The following is a 13235-nucleotide window of genomic DNA, read 5'->3' on the forward strand; positions in this document are numbered from 1 at the left end:
CTCCCAGTCACGTTGTGTGATGTGCCAAAATTGACAGGGGCAGTACTTCTGTTTTCGCTTGTTTTCAAAGGGTGCAAGATGTTGGAGGTGTTACACAAATAAATCAAGCAAATGTTCTGGGCCTTTGTCAGCATAGTTAAACTTTAAATGGCTTTACATGCTTTGAAATAGTTATACTTGGAGGTAAACTGGAATGTGTGCCTTGTGAGGACAGTGTGTGAATTTTAGCACTTGTATTGTATTGTATTTATGGAAGTGAAATTTCTTGTGGCATGAATTGCCGACTGTGTTGGTGCCCCTTCATCAAGATGCTCATTTTTGTACTATGGTTTGTGTTTTTCAGTCACTTTGTTTTATGACAAGAGTTAAAAATTCAATAATTCGAGTTTTTCATATTCGGCTAGATTTTTTCGGAATGAATTGCTAATTCACTGTACCTCCTCATAATTTTCTCCAGCTCCTCAAAGGAAGAAGGGTGGTGCAATGTGTGATTGTAGTTTTGCAGTTCACTGTGAATATGAGGTGTCGGGTTCGAATGCCTAGATCTGTAGGGTGACTATGACGAACTGAGATCATGATAAGGAGTATGGTTACGATGGCAAATACAGGCGTGAAGCAACAGAGGTTGCCGCTTCATTGGTTTGGTTAAGTAATGAGGGATGAAGGGTACATTGGAAACAGGGTGTCAAAGATGAACAATAAAAAAACGATAAGCATGGGTATGACCAAACATATATATATATATAGCTGGTGGAAGTAGACCTTTTGGAGAGGTAGTCAATGGATGCTTTTGAGGACAGAATAGTACGAACTGCACCTCAACCATGAGATTTTAGCTGCTAGTCATCCATGGAGTCTCGGCTGTTTTTTTTTACCTCCTTGCAGCCAGTATTGCACGTTTACTGCCTTGTAGAGTGTGTGCGCCTGTGTGTCTCTCTTCGTCGTATCTTAAAAAGGTGAGGTGTGCATGCAGCCTTTCGAAAGTATGTATGGCTGCATACAAAACCTATCTCGCATTTTCTTCAAACATGTTTGTTTCGTCTGGCGTTAGTTACATCTAATAAAGTAAGTGGAATTGTGCAGGCTACGTCTCTTCCCTCCTTGTCAGCCACGTCGCGTTCATCGCGTTTTACGCAGCGACCTTGCGTGTCACGCAGGAACCAGCATTGGTTTTCTGGAAATGAGCTGTACGAACGGCACCATGCGTTTGCTACATAAATCAATGTGCTTTTCTTGGCAGTCGTTTTACCCAAATGACATGGAGGTCACAGGGCCAAAGTACTTGCAGAATTCGAGGTGCGCAAAAGAAGCTGTTCATTTAGACATGCAAAATTGTCATGCGACTGCCATGTAATCACACGGGAAGATGGTTCATTTTTCTCCGTCTCCCCGCAAGTGTCACACTCATTCAAAGGCAACAGTAGCAACCAGCGTATCGTATCGGAGAAATGCAAAAAACCTTGCAGTGGGCCTGAAGTTGTGTTGCTAAAAGGTCGTTTTTGCATTAAAGAAAAAATATGCACTATCTCGTTGCAAAGTTACATCCATCGAGGGCCAAGACTAGCCACAAGCCTAGCATAAATACGGTAAACGAATACCAACATGGCGGAGTAATAGCGGCGCGGAGTTTTATCAATTCCCCTGGTTAACAGCAGAAGCTATCGTGAACTTGTTGAGTATTGAGCGAGAGTGGCTACTGTTACCCAGCTGGTGATTCAGAATTTCAGCGCAGAGAGGATCGAATGCGAGAGACCGTGATGGCAGCTGTGGTAGCGTGAGTGCTGCAGAGCGGAAGAAATCTTTCTTGGGTTGCTTACTAGGGTTTAAGCATGCGTTTGACCAGAAATGTTATACGAACTTGAATTTCTTGCGTGTTATCATTCACCTTAACATTCGGCGCAAACACCAGTGCGGCCATAAAAAAAATACGAAACACGTCATAACACGGCCTAGCTGGCGCGAGTGCTGAAAGCAGACTGCGGAACGCACGAGAAAAGTAAAATGTTGAAGTGTGCTCTATATTTTGGTCGCGCCTGTACAGCTGTTTAACCGAGAGAACCATTTTAGGATGCGTGTTTAGGTTGGAAAGTAATCTGGTCCGACACCTATCCAATGCTCAACTTATTCATTCTCTCCATAATAAATTGCAGCAAACAAGGAGACACCTTTCTCGTTCTTGACATCCGTCTTCCGTAGGGGTGTTTTCGCTTTGCATGCACAAAATGAGTATAATTTTGGCGCGTTTTTTTTACGTCTTTTGCCGCCCGTCTTGCCCAGAGTTGCATGGAAAAATTTCCAATATTGCACTGCTGTTGTCACTGTCGTGTGCTACTTGCAAGCAAGCATGTCTCTTGCAGTATGGGGCTCGGGGTGGATCCCAGAAGAACCTAGACGAGTCTTGAAGATGAAGAGTATACGTTGAGAAAACTTTTCGTAGGATGCCACGGTTTGTAGCTACGTGCACAGCACTACGATATATCATGTCTATACTATCAACCAGCTGGTAGAAAAATACACTGAAAATAACCCCTTTGTATAGCAGTCAAAATGTCAGTAGCCACAGAGATATTGTGGAACTAAGGTGCAGAAGACGCATATGCGAAAATACTGCAAGATATTTACAGCGGCTGCGCAACGAATTAGGCCTCCATAGAGAAAGCAATAAAAGGTCAATAAAGAACGATGGTATACAATGAGACACAATCTCTCCATTGCTATCCATTTGCATGCATGAATTATTGCGAGACCTGAAATGGGAACAGTTAGGGAAAAGTAATAATGGACAATACTTTAGTATTCTGCGATTTGCTGATGACTTTGCCTTGCTAGGCCATAAATTGTCTGAATTGCTAACCATCATCAATGTTGCAGGTAGACAAAGCAAAACATTGGGTCTAAAAATTAATATGCTGATAACTCAACCAATGTTTAACAGTGTTCAAACAATGTTCAACTGAAAACAGCAGTTTACATTTTGCAGCGAGGTGCTGGAAGTGTTAGGGGATATGTCTACTGACGGGTAACGAGCACGTTGTGCAAGCATGCATGTAATATTCAGTGTAGAAAAAAACTCGGGTTTTTTAAAATTTAAGTGAGACTTTTGCCAAATATTGTTATGCCAGGCTTTCTGCAAGTTTGGTACAGCAGTAAAGCACATAAAAATTTGTACTGTCGAAACTGGTCGAATTTGTATTCATTTTTAGTTAACTTCCCAATACTTGTGCCAACTGGCATCCCTTCATGACAGAAAAATAATTTCAGCTCTGAAAGCCAAGTCGCCCCGCACCCCTTTAAAAGGTGCAGTTATGGTTAATTACAAGACAATGGAGATAAATTTGTGATGCATTCCAGGTCTTCCCTTCATTCAAGGGATATGAGGCTGGACCCTGTCCTCTGAATGCTTTCCTGTACGTAGAAAAAAATTCATCTCATTTAAAAGAGACATGATTGCAAATGAACACTCTCCCACTTTATGGTGTACTGGCCGCCTTTAGTGTATCTGTACATTTACAGTACTTATTTATTCTGAATTCCTGAAGTGCTTGGTGAGGGCTAGTCTCAACCAGGAAGGAACAGAGAAAAATGCAACGTCTGATTTGGTGTCGAGATGTTTCCCGTGCAACAGTGGGTGCACCTGCTGCTGTTCATGCCTGTGGAGTGCATCTGTAAATACCCAACTATTGTATCATTGCTGTTTCCTGCAAGCAAGATTCTAAAGGAGGCAATTCGATTAAATAATATTAATGCATTGTGCTTGCCAATTTGCTTGAGGGTAGTATATTAAAGAGTGGCCAGGATTGCATGACTTCCAAAAGAAGCTAACCTCCATGGTGGTTACAAGGGATAAGAACTTAGCCTCTGGCCATCTTGGGGAAAAAAACTGATATTTTGATGTACATAGGTGGGGCTCTTTCAAATTGGTGAATTGGTCCCCACAGGTATGCTATAGAACAGTATATCTGCAAATGCCCAAACATTCTACAATGGCTGTTTTCAACAAGCAAGTTTATAAAGAAGACAACTGGATGAAATGCTATTCAAGCATTCTACTTGGGAATCGGACACCATACTCTGGGACTGCACTGCCCGTTATCCAAATTTTGAATCAATGGGCCTTTTGGTCTAGAAAGCACAGGGACACTGCACAGTACGGGCCTTGAAGTATGCAATCCTTGTAGAACCGGAAGTAAAAAAATCCCGAGGGGCATTTTGCTTACCTGAAGTGCGGTGAGGCAAAACCCTTTAGCGCGGTGTGGCTGCTTGTGTCACTGATGTGTGCTTAAGAGGTTAAGTACACAACTGTTTGTGAATTTTAAATGCTGGAGACACCGGAGGGCATTTGGGAGGCATCCGTCTGATTCCAGGCCTTTCCACAAACACTCTCCAGCGTCCTGGACAAGTAGAATTACATATGCATTGGCAGGAGGTAGCGTAGTCGTTAGCACGCTCGGCTGCGGAATGGAAGGATGGTGGTTCGAATCCCACCGTGCACAAAACTTGTTTCTTATTGAGGTGCTGAATGTAACGGACGCCGGACAGATTCATGGCTGCGAGTATGAGCCATTAAAGGCTTTCTCCTTAAAATGCAGGCTATAGAGACAGTGCCAAGCAGCCAATTAGGCAAGAAAACAAAGTTCAAGGCACACTGTTGTGTAATTCGTCAAATCCTCTGCTTCTACCAATCAAACTGGACTCCAATTCAAGTACTCTCGGTAGTGACTCATCCTTGCCTTCAACTAAACACGTATAGCCGTCACAAAAGTGCACAGCAAACCTTCCACTCGCAAGCCTGAGTGTGAGGCAGAATGAAGGCATTTGTGAATATGCTGACCTGTGTTCCTAGCATGCATATGTGCTCTCGCAGCTCAGCAGAAATGCGAAGCACCTTGCCAAACCATGCCGGAAGAGGGTGGAGTTTTGACGCGTTGTGAATGGGACACAGCCACAAATTCAGGTAAAAACAACACATATATTTCTATGAAGACACACACGCAGGCAAATCAAAAACCATACTACATTAATCAAAGACTGCCATGTGATAGATACTGTAAACGTGTATATAGTGCTCTCTACCGTCCGTAATAGTAATCACTTGTATGTGTGTAATGTGCATACGTACAAGTGGTTACAATTACGGATGACAGAGCACTATATACATTTACAGTCTGCCGCTGAACTAGATGCAAATTGAACACATACACTAGTGGTTAGGATTAAGAATGTCAGATAATAATTAGAATGAATCGAAATGTTCGCACTGAATACGAATTTAAAAACACACAATGATCGCGGCACAGTGGCAGTCCATGCACACAACACAGGGGTTCTCAAAGGCGGTGCCCCTTTCGGAAAGCACGTTGTGAAGGGTGATGTGGTGTCGTCACCATCTTATAGTCCCAGGAGTGCTTGGCAGTGGCACACTTTCACACAACTTTGCCACTCCTTGGCCTTCCTGTTGCAGTGGGGTGCAGGTGAATATCGTTGGTGGTCGTGGTTGCGGTCAATCTTGCCAGCTAAAAAAGTTGACTCTCGTGGACGCTCTCTTTTCACCCAGTCACCTCACCCGGAAACCTCACGCACTTTCAAACACCACTCTGCCAATACTTCCTTCTGCTGCAGCGGTGTGAAGGTCACTTTGGTTGGCAGCCGTGGTTGGTTGACACTCTTCCCTCAATCACCTCACCCCTGATGCCTTGCTCACTTTCACACAGCACTTTGCCACTACTACTTCTTTCTGCTGTAGTGGGGTGAAGGTAACTCCGTTTGGGGGGCATTGGTAGGGGTCAGCCTCGTCCAAACCAAAAAGTGCACGGCAGAGACCTGATGACCCAGCAGCAGGCGGATGCGGACATTCACCCTATCATTGACCACCTTGAAGGCAACAATACGAATCTATCTTGACACTTCTCTCTATCTCAGCTCCTTCTGTTTGCGGCATGGTCTCCTGTACAACTCGAGGCCATAATAGAGCTTACCATCTCGTAATTCCAGCTGATATTCATGCTGACGCACTTTTCACTTGCCACAATAGCCCACATGTGGCCACTTGCGTTTTCTCACGAACGCTCGTCTCAGTGTGGAGCATGTATTACTGGCCGGGCTTCACCGGCGCTGTGAAACGTTACATTCAAAGCTCCAGAGAATGCGAGCACCGGAAGACGCTATCATTTAAGCCCATTACAGCCCCTCGCGCTCCTTTCGACCAAACAGGTATGGACCTCCTCAGCCGTTTCCCTTTGTTGCTGACCAGAAACAATGAGATTATAGCTGACACAGACTATTTCATTCGCTATTCCAAAGCCACGGCAATCCCTCGTAGTACAGCTTCTGATATCACGGAGTTTTTCATGCTCAATGTCTTGCGGCATGGCGCCTTTCATACCCGATTACTGACAGATGATCAGCGTTTACGTTGCAGTTAATTGATTTCTCAGTTGACCTATCATTCATTGAACACAACCATCGCGGACATGCTGTCAATGTATGTAGATGCACAGCAGAAAGCTTGGGATGAAGTCCTGCCGTATGTCACCTTCGCCAACAACCCCCCCTGAAGGAAATTATGCGCTTCACGCCGTTTGACCTCGTGTACAGATGTGAGGTACATAGTATGCCTGATCTTGTGCCCAGAAGATGCCCAACTCATCCCAGGCACCCAACAATTTGCCCAACAAGCTGAAGAAGGCAGTCGTCTGGCCCACATGCAGATCCGGCAACATCACAGCACATGTGCACGCCACTACAACCTTTCCTATCGCCGGGTTGACTACAAACCCGGCGACCAAATCTGCATATAGACTCCTGTTCATTGCCACCGCTTGTCTGAGAAACTACTGTGGCGCTAGTTTGGCCCTTGAAGAGTGCTACGGTGCGTCAGTGATGTCGACTATCAATGCTTCCGGACAGTGCCGTGCAACCATGACGCCAACAGCTCAGCTCTTGGCATTGTGCGGCTTAAGCCGTTCTATACACGATAACGGCAAGCAAACATGTTGAAGTCGTAACACGCTTCAGCTGGAATCCTTTGCTCACTCCCCCCCCCCCTCCCCCCGGTTATTTTCAATTTTAACCTTCTGTCGACCACAATGCTGTCAGCATCACAACAATGCTTCTCTTTCTCGGAAGGGGCAATACTGCCACCTATAGTCGGACACAACCTAAAAAAGAAAAGAAAGCGGTTGCTAACAGTGGGTCATGATCCGCGGTGTATTGTATTACTCCGCTGGCCAATCAAAATAGTAAACTAAATCAGCTTTTCACTGAGTACAGCAAACAAGCCACGTTTTCAAAACTCTACAGCTTACAATTATTTTCCTTGTAAGTAGCTTTTTCTTTTTTTCTTTAGGTAACAAGAAAAGTTTTAACGACAGATTACTTTTTGTTGTGGAAGAATTGTGTGGAGAGGTCCTGAATGTGGGCCGGAGCTTCGCGCCAGACTTGAGTTGTATCCGACTATAGTATTGCCAGGTGGCATGTGGCTGACCTGGAAGACGGTGATTTAGCGCTCATGCTGTGCCGTCTTGACCAGCACCATGTATTAAAACACCCTCCATCAACAAGTACGTTGCAATATAGAGAGAATCGAGCATGCTCTAAAGAATGGACGTAGTCTAAAAGCAGTGACGAGGAAACTAGCCATAGACAAAAAATTCGAAGTGGCTTAGCTCATCTGCGCCAGAATATATGTATCGAGAGGTATACGTTTCCCTGGCTGAGCTTGCTGTGGTCATTGTATGTTTATCAATGAGACACTGGGCTCCATGTCGGCGGCTTTACGCCGTCTATTACGCTCGGCAGTCTGGCATCTCAGTTTGGCAAGCCGTTCCTCTCTATTCGGGCGTCTCCGCTGCTTTCTCCGCCTTCTTACACTCATTCTCTCTTTGCTGAGTAGCCAAGTGCCAGGCGACAACCTCAGGATCGGAAGAGTTAATTTTCTCTCGTCTATACCGCCATTAAAAAGCAGCTGGACTCGCATTCTCTGCATCCATGTCAAACGTTGTGATGAGACGCCCATTACATCTCCGCCTTTTATAAGCAATGCTGCACTTGCGACGAACGGTTCGGGTGATAGAGGGGCGTGTGGCAAGGCGGCGACTAAGAACGCGGCGCACCTGCTGCTCCTCTCCGGTTGCCATGGTAACGGCACATGCGCATAACTGGCCTCTTCCAGCTACCGCGAAATGCTCGACTGGTAGCCCAGTGTAGCTCTCACTAGAAAACCGGATGTATTCGTTAAGAGACAGTGTCATTCTATAAAGTAACCAATCTATAGAGTAGCCAATGCAATCAGGACGTTAATAATGAGAGGCAGTAGCGGACAGCACTGTGACATACCACCAGTAACAAAAGAGCAAGTGAAGAAAGCCTTAAGAGTAATGCAAAGGGGGAAATCAGATGGTGAGGATCAGGTAAGAGCATATCTTTTGGGAAGGACAGAGGGGTCATGGTACTTAAACTAGATTGAAAACTAAACATTTTGACAGATTTGCCTGTCTGGTTGGGTTTGAAGACTTATAATAAACTGCACAACTCCAACCAAAAATTTTAACTTTAACCCAACGTTTCGAAGCCGACTCGGCTCCTTCATCAGGGGTGACTGAGGGCAGTAGCTAAGCGTCTAAGTATGGAGGCACTAGGCACCCTGAGTACATAGTGTTTTTTTTGTTTTTAGGTAAAACCTGACTTTACCCTATTTAAAATTTTTACACCTCAAATATGTTCTTAAAAGATCGGATGAAATGCAAATTACCCGATTTTTGAACTACAATGCCCTTAAGTTGGCGCGACAAAGAGGGGCGGCCGACAGAAGAAGGAAACCATTTAACATTATGGAAGTTGGCAGCCATACTGGATCCACTTCAGAAGCGCTTGCTGAGTCAGTCATCTGATCAATACCGAGCTCTTTTGATTTCCATGACCGATGCACACTCTTTTTGCAAGCAGTTTAACGAGTAAAGAGTCGATCACACTTGTCTACAGCGCTCGAGCGGTGCAGCCCGGTGCAAACGGTTTTCTTAGATAGATTTCTGTAATCGCCTCTTTTCGATTTCTTTTGGTGTTTTCTGTTACACACGTGCTTGTGATTCGCACAGTGGCGCTTGGGTAGGCGAAAGTATATTAACGGTCTACGTCAAATAAAGCCTGTTGATAGTAAGCGCTCGTCCCTGTCTACTTCTATGTCCGTGTGTTTTTGTTGCGCCCCTGTGTCCACCTGAAAAGATATGAACCAACACGCCCAAATACAAGTACTTCTGGAAATAAAGCGAAATTATAAAGTAGGTATTGACATTCACTGATAATACTTGCGCTTAAGATCAGTCTAATATTTATGTGAAACGCACACGCACCAGCGCCCTACCCTCAGCAGAGCAGCTGCGATAAGATTTAACTTTATTTGCTTCGCAGCACACCGCTCGAGCGCTCTAGCCAAGCGTGATCTACTCTGTACTTAGTGGAAGTGAAGCAAGCCCCCCCCCCCCCCCCCCCCCCAAGTAAAGGTGTTGAAGTCATGGACTATTGGTACGACGCAACTGTGCGCTACCCCCGGCTAGCAAATGCTGTATTGACAGATACAATACTGTACACAATAAATAAGTTTCACAAAGGCTGCATTTTCAAATTACAGTGAAAAAAATCGGAGGGGGAAAAACTCCAGCTTAAGGGTATCACACGATAGCATAGTGGATTAATTTCCATGCATGCAAAAGGTCATTCTCTACTTTACATTCATGGATCCCTTAGAGTCCTCATACCCCAACTAGTGTAGTGGTGCAGCGGATAAGCAATTCACCAATGTCCTGCAATGGCAGCTGCTCCCAGCTGCAGGTCTTAAATGACCCAGGCCTCTTCTCAAATACTAATCGTTCATGTAGCTGCCACCTGCAAAGGTGAGCAGTTTGCAATGGGCAGGCAGGCTTTGAGGATGACACAAAGTCACGTGACGTAGGCTGGCCACCTGCCTCCTAGCTTGCTCCCTGGGGACTACTTTCCGGAGTCGTACTCATGATTTTTCGCTTACAATGCCAACAACACCGACGCCGCACTTTCTTGACAATGAGACCTTCAACGCTACCACATTAAAAAGACGCACACACTTAAGACTGTTCGTGAACAGCGTGATGTAATCAGACGCCATGCAGCCGGCAATTGTACATCTGCATGGCTCTACATAGCCACCACCAAAACACTGCTGCACCCCTTGTGACCTGCACGCTAACCTCTTGAAGACAGTCGCCGCCGTACCACAGCCCATGCTCGGCGCCATTATAAGAGTATGATGCGATAGCTAGTGGGTTAACGCCCATATATGCAGAATTAGTCTACTTTCCTGGGAGTCCTCATGCCACGGCTAGCACAGTGGTACCGCAGTTAAGTGGTGCCCTAGTGCCCTGGGATAGCAGGTGCTGCCAAAGGAAGAATTTGTGCAATCCAGGTAGCGCTTCACAAGCCACTACCATGGGATGGCAGATACTGCCACCGGTGGAATTTGTGCGATACAGGTTTTGTAGGCAGTAGTGTAGCCACTGCGTAGGGCTAGAGCGAGAACGCGCCTGGCTGCGCGATCACGTGATGCACGCTATGCGAGCCGCGTGAGCTCGTTCTGGGCAATGTTCGCCTGCCAGGGCAATAAACCGGTCGCTGGTCCGGCTTTCCTCAACTCAACAGCAGGTTGTCCCTCTCGAGCAACCTCCCGCAGCCAATCATTAATTTAATGGCTACATGCCAGGTTGCATGAGTTCGCCATCTTTCATGGTTACCATTGAACTTTAACACACACAAGTTTTCGCTCCATAGAGCAAGCAAGGCTTCTGCCTCAAAATAAGTTTCGTATTTGTATTAGTAACCTTCACATACAATATACATATCATGCAGAAAGTAGCCATACTCCTTTATTAAGAGTACAGAGTGAGCACTGATGGCTTTTCAATGGAAAATACGTTTTCGTCAGCTGTTCACAAAAAGAAAAGACCATCATTTTGCCAGTTGCGGAAAATATTTCCTAGCAAGAGGAACATATGCGCAAGCTTGTAGCTCCATTGTGTCCGTGTTCTCACCCTCGAGAATAACGCATGTTTGCCAAAGCGGAAAGAAGAGGTGCACTGTTGCTCCAAGTTGTGCATTAAAAATTAGAGGATAGAGCAATACACAGCAGATAAGCACAAGCATTGAGGTGCATAATGTTCCCCTTCATTTGCATTTGTCAGCCTATTTTTTTTCTATTCTAATAACACCCTGCGCTTCTGCTGCTGTTCTGGTGGCAGACTCAATGGTTGTGCATGCGAACAGCGTCGTGTGAATAAACCAGGAAGTCCTGCATTTGTTGTGCTTGTTCCTTACTTTACCCAGCGATATAATTTGCAATGCACTGGTATGTACGGACGTGGGCCGACTTGTCAAGAGCGCTATGCCGCGGGAGGAAAGGTGAAGCTTCAAATCTGCTATGTTGGTGACTCGACCGTCATACCTCTGTCGTTTATGTAGGTACGTGGAAGCGATTTAATCTGTTGCTGTGAAACCACTGCCTGCTTTAAAATTTCGCTCCCTTTTCCTCCGCAGAACATTACGAGAGCGCTCTAACGCAAGTCTACTCGCGTTTGTACACAAGCTCACACTTTTTTCGTGCATGCACAGACACAAAAAAATGGCGCCAAGAACACGTGCATCTTCCTCACCTGAATAGGAAGAGAACTGATGCGTACTGAGCCTCGACACGAACCCGTGATCTGCACGTGGTGCTGCAACAATTGGCCACTGCGGACAAACACATTAGTACACTGATCACAACTGTAGGAGGCTTTCGCACTACCACTAAGAGAGCTTGCAGCTTCGGGATGCTGCTTTCGCACATGCCTCCTTCGAGATTGCTCCAAAACAAACTCAGCTTGGCACACAGGACACTGATACTTATCTCGTACAGGTGACTCTGCGGGTGGTGCGCTTGGTCCCTCCATTCCTAGAAGGGCACCTCGGCGACAGACACAAACACAATTCACACTGGCAAACAAAGAACGCGCAACGGAGCCAACAAGGACAAACTCTCAATAGTAGAACAGTGCGCGCCCAGCGCAACACAGAATATGGCAACGGCCAAAAAGAAAGCTCAACGGAGCTGCGGCTGGACAATGCAGTAATGAAACAGTGCAATTACTGCAAAGTATACAGCAATTAGCGCAACAGCAAGATCGCACACCGAGGGATCAGCGACGAGTTCATCAGCGACGACGCTTGCACGATGCAACGGGGGACAAATCTGCGGAACAAAGGAGTACCTTATCATGTATAATACGAAAACAAAAATCAAGTCACATAAAAAAAAATATAAAAAGTTTCTGAAAAATTTATAAGCATTGTTTACAAATATGATACTAAAAATTATTTCAGCTGGACAAACTACACAAACAAATTTAGCCAGGGGAAGGGAATTGCCCCTAGGGACGGGGAAATCTAAGGGCGGAGTCAGACCTAGGGAGGACTGGGACGGTTTGAACCACACAAACAAAAAAGAAGACTGGGCCGCCGCGGGGTTTACGCGCTTCGAAGCGAAGGCGGCAGGCGATGCGAACCCGCGACGTGCTCAGCGGAGTCCGTGCTTTGCGCACTCAATCTTAGAAACACGCCCGTAACCTATTCTCTCGCTTAAAATTTTGTGAGTGTGCCTCATAGTCAGGGCCAAAGGAATATTTCCTCTACGGGAGCAGTGTAGCGGCAGTGGAGGTAGCCAACGGTGTGCTTGCGGAGACGAAGTCACATCACCGGTTCACGGGGGAGGTGTGCTTTCGTTCGGTGCCTGTGCACTCCGGCTTAGTAACAACACTCCCATAAACTGACACCTCAGTTTGATTGTAAGTGAGCAAACTATAATTTACCAGTGAGAATGCGCGCCGCGAGTGTTTCTGCACAGTTGGAGCGCAGCGGCACGGTGGATCGAGCGCCGGTGGTACCCGCGGCTCGACACGCATCTCTCCCTGCAGTATGCCCGCTTGCGTAGCCCGCTCCAAATGCTGTTAGCCCTCCGCACCCAGCAAGTAGATTGTTTTATTATTTAAATCATGCGGGCCTGCCTCTCAGCTACAAAGCCAAATATTTTCTCGGCGGTGGCGATGACCAAGATGACGCGCTGGTTTCGTGACATGTACCCGTGAGAAACCGTGGACAAACCGGAAACGGCTTTGTGGAGCTCTCATTGGCCAGTCGCGTGGGGGACTTCCGGGCGACGAGCGAAATTTTCTGTGGCT

At 46.1% G+C, this 13235-nt stretch overlaps 1 pseudogene; it reads right to left on the reverse strand.

Annotated features, from left to right (window-relative positions):
* The window catches only part of LOC144120393 (uncharacterized), a 115300-nt pseudogene extending 103194 nt beyond the window's left edge, over positions 1 to 12106 (reverse strand).
* Positions 12107 to 13235: the final 1129 nt, after the last annotated feature.

The sequence above is a fragment of the Amblyomma americanum genome, chromosome 2 (genome assembly GCF_052857255.1).
Source record: "Amblyomma americanum isolate KBUSLIRL-KWMA chromosome 2, ASM5285725v1, whole genome shotgun sequence".
NCBI lineage: Eukaryota > Metazoa > Arthropoda > Arachnida > Ixodida > Ixodidae > Amblyomma > Amblyomma americanum.